Genomic DNA, 13,192 nt, shown 5'->3' with positions numbered 1-13,192 from the left:
CTACTACAGGACACCCCCTACTACATAGACTTCAGTGATGGGATGGGGAACAAACCTCCCCACCCCACCTGAACTCAAATCTTTAAGGGACTAGTTCTACATTGCACTTTTTTAGGTGCAAGCTTTGGACACGCTATCAAGTCTCACCAACAGCTCTTACAAACCAGTATAAATTTGACTTGCAAACACTTCTTTAGGTGTAGTCTAAAGCTCACTCAGCAAATGATTTACTGAAAGCGATGCTTCTTGTTTACCTATTTAAGCCACACCAGGAAGACTGTATAAAGACTAGTTACCTGCACCCCTAGAACAGGATTCGCAGGTACCACCTCAGTCGCAGGGTTCAAAAAAAAGCCCGCATCCATACCCCGAACTTCCTGCTGCGGAGTGAGAACGCTTGGGATTAGCAGCCTCACTCATTTTGATCGTGCAGCCTCAGTTGCCAGAGCCAGCCATAGCAGCGTGTTCGGTTCGTGCATCTCTAGGTGGCGGTAGCTGCTCAGATTTTGAGATACCAAGAGATGCTTATCTCAAATTTAGCAACCAGTATGCCTCCCATCCTCCTAGAATTGCCTTTCCTAATTTGAAATGTGACCCCCTCCCCCATTTCTTCATAATTTATAGTAGTCTGAAGCTGAGTCACAAGGATTTCTGCATTTTCCTAACCAAGTACACAAGAAAAGAAATGAACTGCCAAAGTATTGAGGTAATTTATAGCGTAAAGCATGGAGAGCTTCTAGTCGATCAAAGGACTCAGAGAAACAAACATAAGAACAATCATGCCTTCTGTTCTGTACAAATGCCACGGCCAGAAATAACCGTCCTAATTAACTGGTTTCAAAAAATGACTTCTCTGAAAGATACAGTATTCTTACCGAGGAAAGTATACAACTGCTACAGCCTTATGGCAGCTGTCACCAGGGCATGAAAATTCACTAAACGAAGTTTGCTTTTGCTTCCTCCGGTTGTCCGTGGTACTCATCTTCAGACAGCTGTATCCATTCGTGATGCCTAAATTATGCTGTAATGGGATGTTCTGCTACTAGTATCAGTGTTACTAAAGGATTACAATCACATCAAATCAGCATCATCCCAGCCAACCCTCTGTGCCTCAGATGAGGTCGGCTTTTTTTGGTAAGACTGTTGCCTATTCAGTCAAGTCACAGCATCTTCAGTATTTCAGACTGTTCCACGTTGATTGCTACTGTTGGGTGTAGCAGTTGAACTCTGTCAGTCTATAGTTGCCTTATAATTAGGTCCTGAATGTTGAAAAGGAGGAAAACGTGAGCCTGACCCTACAAATCGTCTCCACTTCATGCATATGACAGTTTGTCCTGTTCTGCATGGGCAACTCCTGCAAACGGTGCTCCTCGTTGGACTGCTCAGAGCCTAGAATTGTAAGCAACACGGCCAGCGTAAGATTGTATCAGAGGTCATCGGCCATGGTATAACGGTTACCCTATTAACTCACACGTGTATTTCCAAAATTAAAGCATTTTATTCTTCTGTTATTGTATACTCCAGTGTTTCCAAATTGAGTAGCATAAGGACTTATGTTGATAACACGTAAGTTTAAAGGACCATGGCAGAGTTGCCTGTATACACTGCGTAGCAAAATCTGTTATTTATTGTTTGTATTGCAAGAGCACTGAGAAGTCCTTGTCAGGCACCAGGAATAGAAGACGGGCAAGACGATCTCTGCCCCAAAGAACTTACAGTCAAAGATAAGACTGAATAACGGGTATGGATAAGGAAGGGAAACGGTAAGATTTGTGAGCTGACAAGTGGGCACAGCCTACTAGCCCCATCCCGGCTCATACATCAGGCAGTTTGCTCGGTACGCACCTGTACTGCTTCCTAATGGCATACCGCAAGGAACAAAAGAGTTGTTACGCATAGCACCTTCCTAGCTGGAACTGAAGACAGTAGGTTATTGAGTTACTGCTTCATTTCAGCAACACACAAAAATAGCTTAGCTTCAGCGCTTTTAAAAGCTTCCTTTTAAAGGGTGTTCACAGCTAAGCATTACCAAGAATGCCAGTGTATGAACCGATCTAAGAAATGATTGAGAGTTTCCTAATTAAGCAGCTTTTTAGCTATTTAGGAGGAACCAAGCGCTCACAACATATGCTTGAAAACAGGTCAAGACAAGTTCGCAATTAACCTATTAAAAGCATATATCCTCTTCTAGTGGAGCCTCCACCAATTCACACAATGCCTAACGTGACGTTTCTAGTGTAGGCACAGGGCACATTCTTAGAACAACTTTTCAGCCTTTTATACAAACCAGGAAGGCAGAATATGGCAAATACCTTTTTTTTTTTTTTTAATAGGATCACACCTATCACACAATTCGCTCAGTAGAGTGAATTGTTTTTCATCTTCACACAGGCTTACCCATAGAAAGGATGAGAGGGTCTCCTACTCGCAAGTTTCTTGTGACCTGCTTTTATACCTGCACCCTGGCAGAGAACGACTATCCGAGCTAAACACGCAGCTTCGTGTGTTTTCCTCACTGTAACAGCAGAGTAAGAGTTGCACAAAGTGCTACGGGTACTGCAAGGACTTTTAGCTGCAGCTACTTTCAGCTCAGCACTGTCGCTATATGCAGAGCTTTTAAGCAAAAACACAGATCCTTATCTTCCACTATATTCTTTCACATTTTAATGAGTCTTTAAAATCCTTTGCATCTGTGCACTACGTTTCGTAGTATTTCAGCATACTGTAGTACTCCCATAGCACTACACTACAACATAATGCCTTCGTGTTTAAAAGCACGCTGCTTGAAATTAAAACTTTTTTCAGTTTAGCCTTACTCCCACCAAGATAAAAGTACTTTCCCATTTTCCTCCACTGTTATATCTGGATTATTCAGATAAAGTGTTCTTGATCCTTCTGACCCGGTTTACCCTGATTTCACAGCCATGTAACGACAGGATCTACCCTGCAGCTCCAGAAAGCAGAGTGCTCTGGCAACGTGAACAGAAGGCACGCTACTTACAAATGGGTTTTCCCAGCCGAGGTTCAGTGAAGCTGAACATTAAGTGGTAGTACTACAGCAGAAAATTGTTTTGAGTTACAGAGCCCTGTAGAAAGGCTCCTGTATCTAGTCGTGTTAAGTAAATAGCTGAAACATCTACCAGCTCCTTCGAGGTATTTTAGAGTTGACAGCGAGCCATTGCTTTGCCCTGACTCCCAGGTGAGGGACTGCACTCTGTCCCGCTGCTCCCAGAGCAGGCAGGAGAACGTCGCGGTTTGCCTTCTCCCTTTCCCTCGCCCCGGGTTTGTTTACACAGCCAGTGCCCTGCCGCTGCCGGTAGCATCCCCCTGACAGCTGCTACCTCCTCTCACGTGCCAAACCACGGGATTCGCAGCCCAGATAGAGCCAAGAGCGTCCCCTCTGCTTACGTTCTTCCCCACCTAGACTAACTCCGGGCCATCACTGGGGTCAAGTTGTCACCCAAGCGGTCGCAGGCAGCGCTCCTGCTCTGCAAACAGAGCCGTTGATTTGCACCAAAGCGCTACCCGACACAAACGAGCAGGACGATGCGACGACCTTCTCGCTTGGGACGGCCGACCACGCGCAAACAGGGCAAAACCCCCTCGCTTCTGCTACCCAACAGCCACCCAAACTTAGCGAGGCGAAGGCTGGTCCTGCCTGCGAGCAGGCGGCTCGTTGCCCGGCCCTTTGCTCCTATCTACAGATGACCAAGGAAATTCATTTTATGTACTTATCGCACCATGAATTAAAGATTACAGAAATCCTTGCTGAAGAAAAATGTATCGCCAGGATAGATTCTTTGCATTCATTAGAACTGTGTTACTAGAAACATAAATAAGTAATGACTATTGATCTCGAAATAGTCATAACCTCAGAACGGCAAACTACAATAAACCGAAAGGAAAAGTAGGCATTTTAACCCTAATGTACAAACCAAGACACCAATAGCACCTCTTAAAAATAAACAAGCAAAGCAAGCGTGGCCCACAGTTGTAACACCTTATGCTTTTAATCCTATAAAAGAAAAAAAAACCCAACCAAACAAAAAACAAACCCAAAACAAAACAGCGGGAGAGCGCAAGGCTTCCAAAGTGTAAGTTAAACCTTCGCCAACCGCGTTTACCGTCCAAGGCCAACTCCCTTCTGGCCGGCGGATCGGCGTTCCCCCACACCAACGTGAAGTCAAACCCCGCGGGCAGGACCCAACCTCTCCCCTCTCCTCCTCCCCGCGCACCGGCCAGCGCGGACACCCCGCCGAGGGCCGCTCAACCCGCCCCGCACACGGCGGGCTCCTCAGGCCCGGCCGAAGGCGGGAGAGGCGGAGGACAACCAACCCCCCCTCCCCCGCCCGCCTCTCCCGCCACGGCACCGGAATCCCGGTGAGGGTGCCCCGGCGTGCTTCACATTCCAGCGACGGCTCAGCTTCAACAAGTGCGCGGCTCCCCTCCCTGACGGCACCTCTCCCTCAGCGCCGGGGCGGCGCCCGGTCCCGGACCCACCGGGCCGCCGCCGCTGAGGGGGGGCTGAGAGAGAGAGAGAGAGACGGGGCCTCCGCCCCGCCGCGCGCCCGCCGCCAGGGGGCGCCGCCCGCCGCCCAACGGGCCGCCCGCCCGCCCCGCGCAGGGCGCCGCCACGCGGGCAGCGCGCCCCGCGCCCGGCCCCGCCTCGCCCCCGCCGCCGCCGTCGGGTGAAGCGCCGCCGGCGCCCAACGGCCGCCCGGCCCCGCGCTGCCCCCTCACGCCGACGGCGGAACGCCGCTGCCTCCCACAGAAGCCCCCGCCGGGCCGCCCGCCCCGCCGGGCACCGGCCGGACCGACAGGTGCGGGAACAAAGGGGCGCGGGGCTCGCCCCGGCCCGGCCCTCCCCTCCCTCGCCGCCGCCGCCCTTCCCGCTCCCCGGACGCCTCTCGGCGGCCCCGCAGCCGCCCGCCCGCCCCCGGCCCCTCGAGTTTCCCCGGCGGGGCGCCGCGTACCTCGTCGTCCACACAAAGCCTGTCCGGGTCCCCCTCCGGGAAGTCACATCCTCTCCCGGGCGCCCAGTCCCACCGGCCGCCTACCCGCCGCCCCGGCAACACAGGCGGCGGCTCAAGTGTCTCATCAAAGCTTTATGAGGGGCGGGAGGGCAGCGGAGCCGGATCCTCCACCCCCGCCGCCCAACCGGAGCCTCCCGGCCCGGCCCGGCCCCGGCCGCCGCCGCCGCCTCCCCGCGGAGCGGCTTCGCCCCCCCAGCCCCAGCCCGGGCGCCTCCGGCCAGCGGCTGCGGCGGCCGCAGGCAACCGCGCTGCCCCGCTTAAAGCCTCCGCGCCGCCTCCCCGGCCCCGCCCGCCCGGCCCGGCCCCCGCTCCCCCGGCGCCCCCCGAGCGGCGGGCAGGGCGCGGAGGGGCCGGGCCGGGCCGGGAGGCGGAGGGGGGGGGGGGGGGGTGTCGGTCGGTCGGTCTGTCGGTCCGCCCGCCGCGGGATATTGGTTTACTCCGGCGGGTATTAAGCAAGCCCGATCCATTTAAATATCGCTCCCGCGCTGACCTCTCCGTAGTTTGCCTATTAAGAATGCAATCAAGATAATAACAGGCATTGCTTATTAATGAGCGCCCCAGGTAACGTTACACCGGTGACTTTCTGCAGGCGCGCAGCGGGCGCGGGTGCTCAAGCTCAAAGCCGGGCGGTCCGGAGGCGGCTCTGCCCAGCCGGGGACCGGCACCGGGGGGACCGGCACCGGCACCGGCACCGACAGCCGGAGCCGCCCGTCGCGCCAGCGCCCGCCGGCGAAGCCAGGGGCGGCCGCGGTGCCCGCGGGATCCCGGGCGAAAAAAAAAACCCAAACCCGCCCGGCTCGGCTCTGCCCCGCTGGCCGCGGGGTGGTTCTCCGGCCCCTCCTGTCAAAAATCTGTCTTGCCGTTTCCCCCTTGTGCCCGCGCAGCAAATGGAGTAAATTATTGATAGTGGAAATTGCATGGTGGAGGCAATAATGGCACCCCCTGATTGAGTAGCTCCATTTGATCTCGGTAAAGACAGAGAGGTGGCACGCTCCCCGGCCGGGCTGGCCGCGGGGAGCGGGAGCGCACGCGTGTGCCGGCGGGACGCGGCGCCTTGTGCCACGTCCCACGGCGAGAGCCGGCCGTGGCAGAGGCGCCCGCTTCGGCCCCGGCCTGGCACGGGCCGTCGTGGCCTCACGTCCCCCGTCCCCTCGCTGGCAAAACTGGTCGGCGGGCGATTTTCAGAAGAAGATGCGCCATCTCTTGTATGAATCGGTTAAAACCAGTTATCTTTCCACACCTTAAAGCCTGACTGCCGCCTAATCGCAAGTAACGCCAAAGGCCCGTCCGCTTCAGCGCGCTCGTGGCCATCTATTTATGCTAGGAGAAATGTGTGCAACTCATTGCTGCCTTCAGACAGTCTGATTGCCTGTGTGCTTTTGCTATGAAACACCTGCATTTATTAGATCAGTAAAGTAATAAAATATCCCAGGCGTTTGAAATTTGAGTACACCTAAGGCCTTCCATATAAAACAGCTTTTAATATATATTAAGGGAAACAAGCCTGGTGGTTAATATCCTTTGCAGCTTTAAGAACTTCTTTAGAAATCATGTTCAAGTACCACATTACCATCCTTCTTGCACTTGGAGGTTTGGTTTCGCGTGTTTGAACTAAAAGCGTCGCTGAGCTGTGAAGATGGTTCCATCTCTTTTGTCCCAGTGATTTCCAGTCCAAATCTACTCAATTTACAAGAAAAGAAGATGGTTTTTCAAAGTCCTCGCTAACAGCCTGGGCCTGACGAATTACGCCCAGCTCTTGCTGTCTGATAGATAGTCGCTAATAAAGGTAGCTCTTTAGCCCAACTCCTGCTCGGCTATTTCTGTAATACTCGAATTCTGCCATTAAGAATACCTCAGCCATTTCTTTTCCCACTCCAATATACTGGTATAACCTTCTATCTCTCAGCGACACCGCCGGGTGGACGTTTGAGTGCGATTTCAAACACGGGGATCATAACTGGAACTTGCTACCGTATGCATTTTATTCTACCGTTTTGGACTTCTCTCCGTGATACCATTCAGCTTTCCAGGTCTGACTGGATTAGTGTGGGTGCCCCATTCCACCAGGGCACCATGTTTCCAGCAGCCTTTTTGCACAGCGGGAAGACAGCATAGTTTTAATATTCTGTGTTCATAAGACGATGCCTGCAAATATTTGGATGATCTACCAGTCAAGATTAACAGCAGCAGCAGAGGCTACTTTAATTAGCTGTAATGTAATACATTACACACATGTTATTCCTGGAGGAAGGACTCTTCTCCCGGTACACTAAACATGCAGATGAGCAGCAGCGTGTATCATGCTTTAGAGACACTGAAGCATCTGCTGGCTTGCTCTCAGGAGCGAAGGAGAAGGCACATATTCTGAAAAAGTCTGCTTGCAATCGGAACAAGTTTTTTAATTTTGGAAAGGAAGCGTGTTACGGACCGCCTGACAAGTCCTCACTCTGTGGTACGCGCTTTCAGCTCAGCTCTGCTAAGAACAGGAGAACCATCAATTCCAGGCAACCCTGTGCTGAAATTCCCATTTTGCTCTGCTGCAAACGCGCTGCTTTTGCCCTGGTGTAGAGCTTTTCCCGGGGAAGAGGTGTGGTCAGAGAGCTGCTGTATCTTGCCAGTATAATCAGCCCTTTGGGGATTATTACCAGCCAGTGCTTGATTACTGGGAAAATGAAAAAGTAGTGTAAATAATGATCTGTTTGGATTTTTAATGCACACACAAGCTGGGCTTCATATTTTTCAGTCAGACCCTGACTTCAAGGAGAATTTTGTATGAATGAGCCTCGAAAGATTGGGCCCACAAGGTATTAGTTTGTGAAGCAACCGATAGTCATCACATGGAGACAGCGCCTTGGTCAGAGCTCCACTCCTTCGTCCGCAAGACATACTGTAAGCTTGGAGGCATACATAAACCCTCGCCTTCAAAATTTGTGGGATACGTAGGATGCAGTGATCAAACATCCTGACGTTTCCTGTGGATTCCCAGGTGGCCCCAGAAAGAGTTCCCTCTTGTCGTGTCTGAAAAAGGACATCTCCCAGCCTCTCTCAGGTGCGGCGATGTTTTCCCCGTTTGGGTTGTACAGGCATCGGAACTGAGTGGCACTCAAAGCTACGCTGCAGGCTGCATGGGGGAAGAAATGGGCAGGCAGGCCCGTTTCTGTTGGTTTCGGTTTGGTTAATTCAGCGTATCGAGCCTCTCGGTGTCATTGTCACGGCATGCCCACCTCACCGCATTTACCTTGAAAGCGAGTATCTTGTTCCTGTACTTAGCTAGTTAAAATTCTTTTTTCCATACACAAATCACACTTCACCCTTTTCTGTACAGCAACCGGGAAGGAGTAAGAAAGAGTACGAATTGTCAATCAACATAACGTTGATTTATCCCTGCAGCAATATCAGATTGCTTGCAGGGGGGTAAGACCATTGCTTTTTGCTGAATTCAATTTAAACTGTAGCATGGGCACTAATGATGCTCTAGATACTATAAAGAAGAAAGCAGAAGCATGCACATCTGGTTTCTGTCTCAGTGGAGGTTATGCATTATAGTGATTGATATACGAGGTCCAAATTTACTGATAAACTAATTATATGATAAAGTAGTTTGTGGGGCTCTTAAATTCCCCCATTGCAGTTGTAAGAGAAGCAATAAAAAAGTCAATATTTGAAAAGAGTAACATTCTTAAAAGGTCCATAGTTAGTCAATACATAAGTGGCGATTCAGTCTCCCCCCACAAATGTGTCTTTACACTCCCCATTTTATTCACGTGGTATCTCGACCTGTTTTTGAATGAGAAAAAGGTCAAGAACCCACAGTTTGGACTGCCTCTCGCTCGGTTGTCAGGAAATATAAACTAATCCTGATTACAGAAATGAGAATGCTGTTGATGTACTTGGGTTTTGACACTGGAGTATTTTTTCTGTTAATAATTTTAATTGGCTGAGGTCAGTTCTTATATCACTACAAGCATTTTATGTTTAATTATGTTTATTCATGTTTCCTAGTTACCTATCTTTGCTATTTTTTCACGTTAAAGGGCTGCAGAGTTCATGGAAGTAAACTTTTCCAACTCGAGTAACGCTAAAGATTGCGATGGATTATAAACACACTTGGAGGTTGCAGGCACGTTGCCTTTGTGAGAATATGAATGACTGGGCTGTGACGCCACTCTCTGATGATTCAGCGATCGCAGCACACACAGCGGAGCCACACAAGCTCCGCACTAACATCAGCGGGACTAGAAAACCCTCAGCATCTTCGAGGACGGAACCCAAATTCTACTCAACTATGTAAAATCTTGGTAATCGGCCAGGCTGTGACCGAGCGAGATGAAGAGAGAAGGGGGGTGGCGAGCGCTTCCCCAGCCCACCCCTTGCCACGGCCTCTGCTGGGCGTCTGCGTTTGTGTTAATGCCCGGGGGTTGGTGGCACTGGGATCTCACAGCCTCGAGGTTTACCTTGCGTCCAGCCCGCAAACAGTTGCTGTGGTTCTGGTCTGCAAGTAGCTTGTTGGGTGGCTGGAATATACCCTGTGCCTTAAATAGCACAGGGTACTTGCTCTTAATATCGAGCATAATTTCGCCTTCAGTGAACAACGTCTGCCGAGAGGCCTTTCGGCCTCATTTTAGCAGGGAAAGTATTATGTGAAACAGCAAAGACGGGAATACAAACCCAAAGATCTTTCATTAGACGCAGTTTGTAGGCTGCGTGTGTACAGGATAAAGCGGTGAAACCTACCCTTTCAGTCACAGGCACCGAAACCACAACATTTTTGCTGAAGAAAATATCACCTAATAGCTCAGAATCGTCACCCTGCAGCTACAGCAAAAGTGAATGTAAAACTCCAACAAACAATTAAAATAATTGGTCTCTTCTCATGTCTGCTAGAGGTATGCCAGCTTTCCGTCACATGGGGGGATCTGTACCCTGGATCTTGTCCCATGCCTTCTAGTCAGGGATTTCAGCACAATTTATGTGCATGAAACTGCTTCTATAACAGAGCTCTGTGGTAGGTGCAGATTAGTCTTTTGCAAATGAGGAAATGCAGGTGTCTATTATATATAAATTTATTAAGCTGCTCATGAACATACTTGTTTGGCGAGCACGCCCCTTCTGTGTTTGTTCCTTGCCACCGCTCGTGTAGTAGTCTCTGCTGGCATCAACTGTCATAGAAATGGAATATGAGTCATACGTGACAATTACCACATACATCGAGTGATGAACACACACACACACACACACACACACACACACACACACACTCCTCCCTATCCAAATCTCTAGGCTTCTAGTTTGGGGTTTTGCATGAACTTCACACGCTGCTTGGACAGTGGGACTCCTAAACCAGACGCGAAATCCCTCTTCCCCGTGCAGAAGGGCTGGGGGTAGCCGGGAGGATAATTCACCTTTCGTCCTGACCGCTCGGCCCCGCGGCCGGTGCGGAGCCGTGCCAGGCTGGCCCCGTGCTGCGGGGCGGAGGGCGGCTATCGAGGACGGTGGCACGGCCGAGAAGGCGAGAGCCAGAAAAACAAAAGGAGAGAATGAACCCAACCCAGCAGCAAAATTAAAAGTTGGGTTTATCATTCGCTGATGCTTTGACGCTCGCTAAAACTGGGAATTCATCTCCTGAGTGTCTCTGCCTTACTGCTGTTGTTTTGGAGGCATTAAACACCCGGCGCCTGAGCAAAGAGCAAGGTATCTGGGTTGTGCCTGAGAGTATCCAGTGTACCGGGTGTCTGGCGTACGGTGCCCGAGCCCTTCCCCGCTCGCCCCTGACCTCCCCGCTAACAGCCCAGCCACGGCTCCGTCGCAGCGGACAGAAAAGAGGGCATGAAACAGCAACAGCAAAAAAGCAGGCTCCGAGTGAGCCACAGACATGGGACGGGAAAAGAAAATCCCCTCTCCCCCAAAGAGGCTGTGTGTGATTCCTTGGGATGGGGGAAACCCGAGCCGAGTGCGGAAAGATTAGATGGCTGGAGATGCACTCCTGTGACGAATCCAGCCATTGGAGCTCTATGATTAAAGAAGATCAGAAAACTGTTGGTGCACTTGTGGGTGAAAGGTGTTGGGATTGACTCATCTCTCCTTTCCTCTAAGTATTCAGTGGGTTTCAATTAGATGCAATACAGTGGATTATTTTTAATATTTAAAGGGATCAGGTTCCAGGGGTTTAATAAACTTAGCCAGGCATCTTGTCAGAGTAGGTCCGTGCCCTACCAAACGCTCCTCAGCGCATAGCTGTGGAGAGCTTATTTTGGTTATGTCCTAAAAATAAGCAAGCCCCCCAAACTCAGGTTCGCAGCCCTGCGAGCGCTCCTTTGTAGTTTATTTCTATTTAAGCAACTAAAATCTCCTCTGACATCAAGCTCAAGCGCTCCGTTCGCCAGGTGCAGCAGCTCAGTGATATTGCCTGGAGGGTGATGGGCGATAAGAGATCTAAAGCAAACAGTCAGGGAGGGGAGATGGAGGATGGCGTTCGGTGCCGGGGGCCGGTAGCTGTGCTGGGGTGCCCACCACCCGTGGGGCCCCGCTCCGGCCCGGAGCTGGCAGGAGGGATCCTCCTCGGGTACGTGGAGATCCTTGGGAATGAAAAGCATGCGTAAACATTAAATAGTTCTTCTAGCTCTCCTGCCCTGTGCTGCTTTCATATTAAGGCATTTTACGCTGCACTTAGATAGCAGTCTTCGTCTTCCCAAAGAGGTTAAGGTGCTTTGGCTCTGTCCTTCTTTAAAGCGCAGCCGCATCAATACTTTTAACGAGCTGATGTGTTTAAAGATTAATTCAAGATATTTTTTTTTAAATAGGGTATTGAGCTATTTTACCAAAGAAGCAACTCTAGAGTTCAAAACATTTTTCATGTTAACCACCTAAAGCGTTAAAGAGAGAAGCAGCTGAGGAACAGCGGATATTTTTGTTAACTACAAACTAAAATCATCAGTGCAGCAATAAAAACTAAAGAGAGTCCTCAAAATGAAACCCAGGCCACATTATGTTCTCCTCTTCCAGTTACTGTGACTTGTGGCTCAAGAAACAAGTACTGGATTAGTCGCACTAAAGCCAAAATTTCCCTTGACTAACACTTTTCATTTGTTTGCTGTCTTTTCTGTTTATTGAACACTTGGGATTGTTAATCTTCCACTAATTTAATGACTGGAACCATGTTGTGTATAAACGTTACTACATTCCACTTTGGGGATGAACAGGCGGCCATGTGTCAGTCCGGCAGTTTTCACTTGTCCAGATAAAAGGGATGGTCTGTTTATCCACGGCGGAGGAGCGCCCGGCGAGAGTCCAGATTTGGGCCACCGTCAGGTTACGTGCTTGCCCATTCCTCGGGGCACGTTAATGCACAGCAAAAGATGCCAACAAAGAGGGTACGGTCCCCGCTCCCCCTTTCCTTTCACCGTAACACCCAGCCCAGCCCTAGGGTGCAGGATTTGCACAGGGGCCTTTATTTCTCTGCATTCACCAGATGAAATGATTTAATTGACTTGCATTGCAGAATTGCTTTAAATAGCAATTAGTACCGGTATAGTTGTATTTGTGGCACTCCTATTAAAATATTATTTTCCTCCTCACATCTACAGTACGGGAGTAATTGGATGCGCAGCCGGTTCTCTCTCTGCAGCACGTGATGTGCTTGGACTATCATTTATAGATGCAGAGAGATGGGAATGAAACACAGGGTGGATGTACGGCTACTCTGGAATTCAAAAATCCTGAAATATTGATTCAGAAAATCAATACAAATTTTAAGGTATTTTAAAATAACTTTCCTCAAGTTCTACACCATTTCTCAAATGGGAAGACGTATCGATTTCTCTGTCCCAGCCTGCACAAGGACGGGGTGGCTCCTGAGGGGTGGTGGTGGGGCAGGAGCATCCGACACCGGGGACACGGCCGCCACCACAAAACCCATGGGACCAGGACCTCAAGCAGGAGGAAAGCAACCACGCACTCGGCATGCCCCAAAGCCCCTCTATTTTTAGGGTTGGACGAGACTCAAAGACTACTCAAGTAAAATCCACCTCTGGCTTTGGCGAGACATTTAGTGGGGCCTTTTCTCGGTGGTTCAGGACTCGTGCCATTGGAGTATAAATTCGTAAACAACATTATCTACATTTAATTTCTGGACACTGTTTATTTTTCGTATAGTTTATACA

General features: G+C 50.3%; 1 protein-coding gene across 6 annotated transcripts in view; it reads right to left on the bottom strand.

The window, feature by feature from the left end:
- The window catches only part of BDNF (brain derived neurotrophic factor), a 40,588-nt gene that overhangs the window by 14,769 nt on the left and 12,627 nt on the right, over positions 1-13,192 (bottom strand). The window contains exon 1 of one of the 6 annotated variants that reach the window (XM_030039826.2): positions 4,974-5,272. The exons of 3 other annotated variants lie outside the window; for them this stretch is intronic. The gene's annotated coding sequence lies outside the window, so the exon portion shown is untranslated. Of the gene's footprint in view, positions 1-875; positions 951-4,370; positions 4,455-4,973; positions 5,273-13,192 lie in introns of those variants that run through there. 2 more of the 6 variants (XM_030039831.2, XM_030039829.2) reach the window with 2 other exon arrangements.

The sequence above is a fragment of the Aquila chrysaetos genome, chromosome 16 (assembly GCF_900496995.4).
Source record: "Aquila chrysaetos chrysaetos chromosome 16, bAquChr1.4, whole genome shotgun sequence".
Taxonomy (NCBI): Eukaryota; Metazoa; Chordata; class Aves; order Accipitriformes; family Accipitridae; genus Aquila; species Aquila chrysaetos.
The sequence above is the reverse complement of the archived record's forward strand: the minus strand, read 5'-3'. Positions and strand labels throughout refer to the sequence as shown.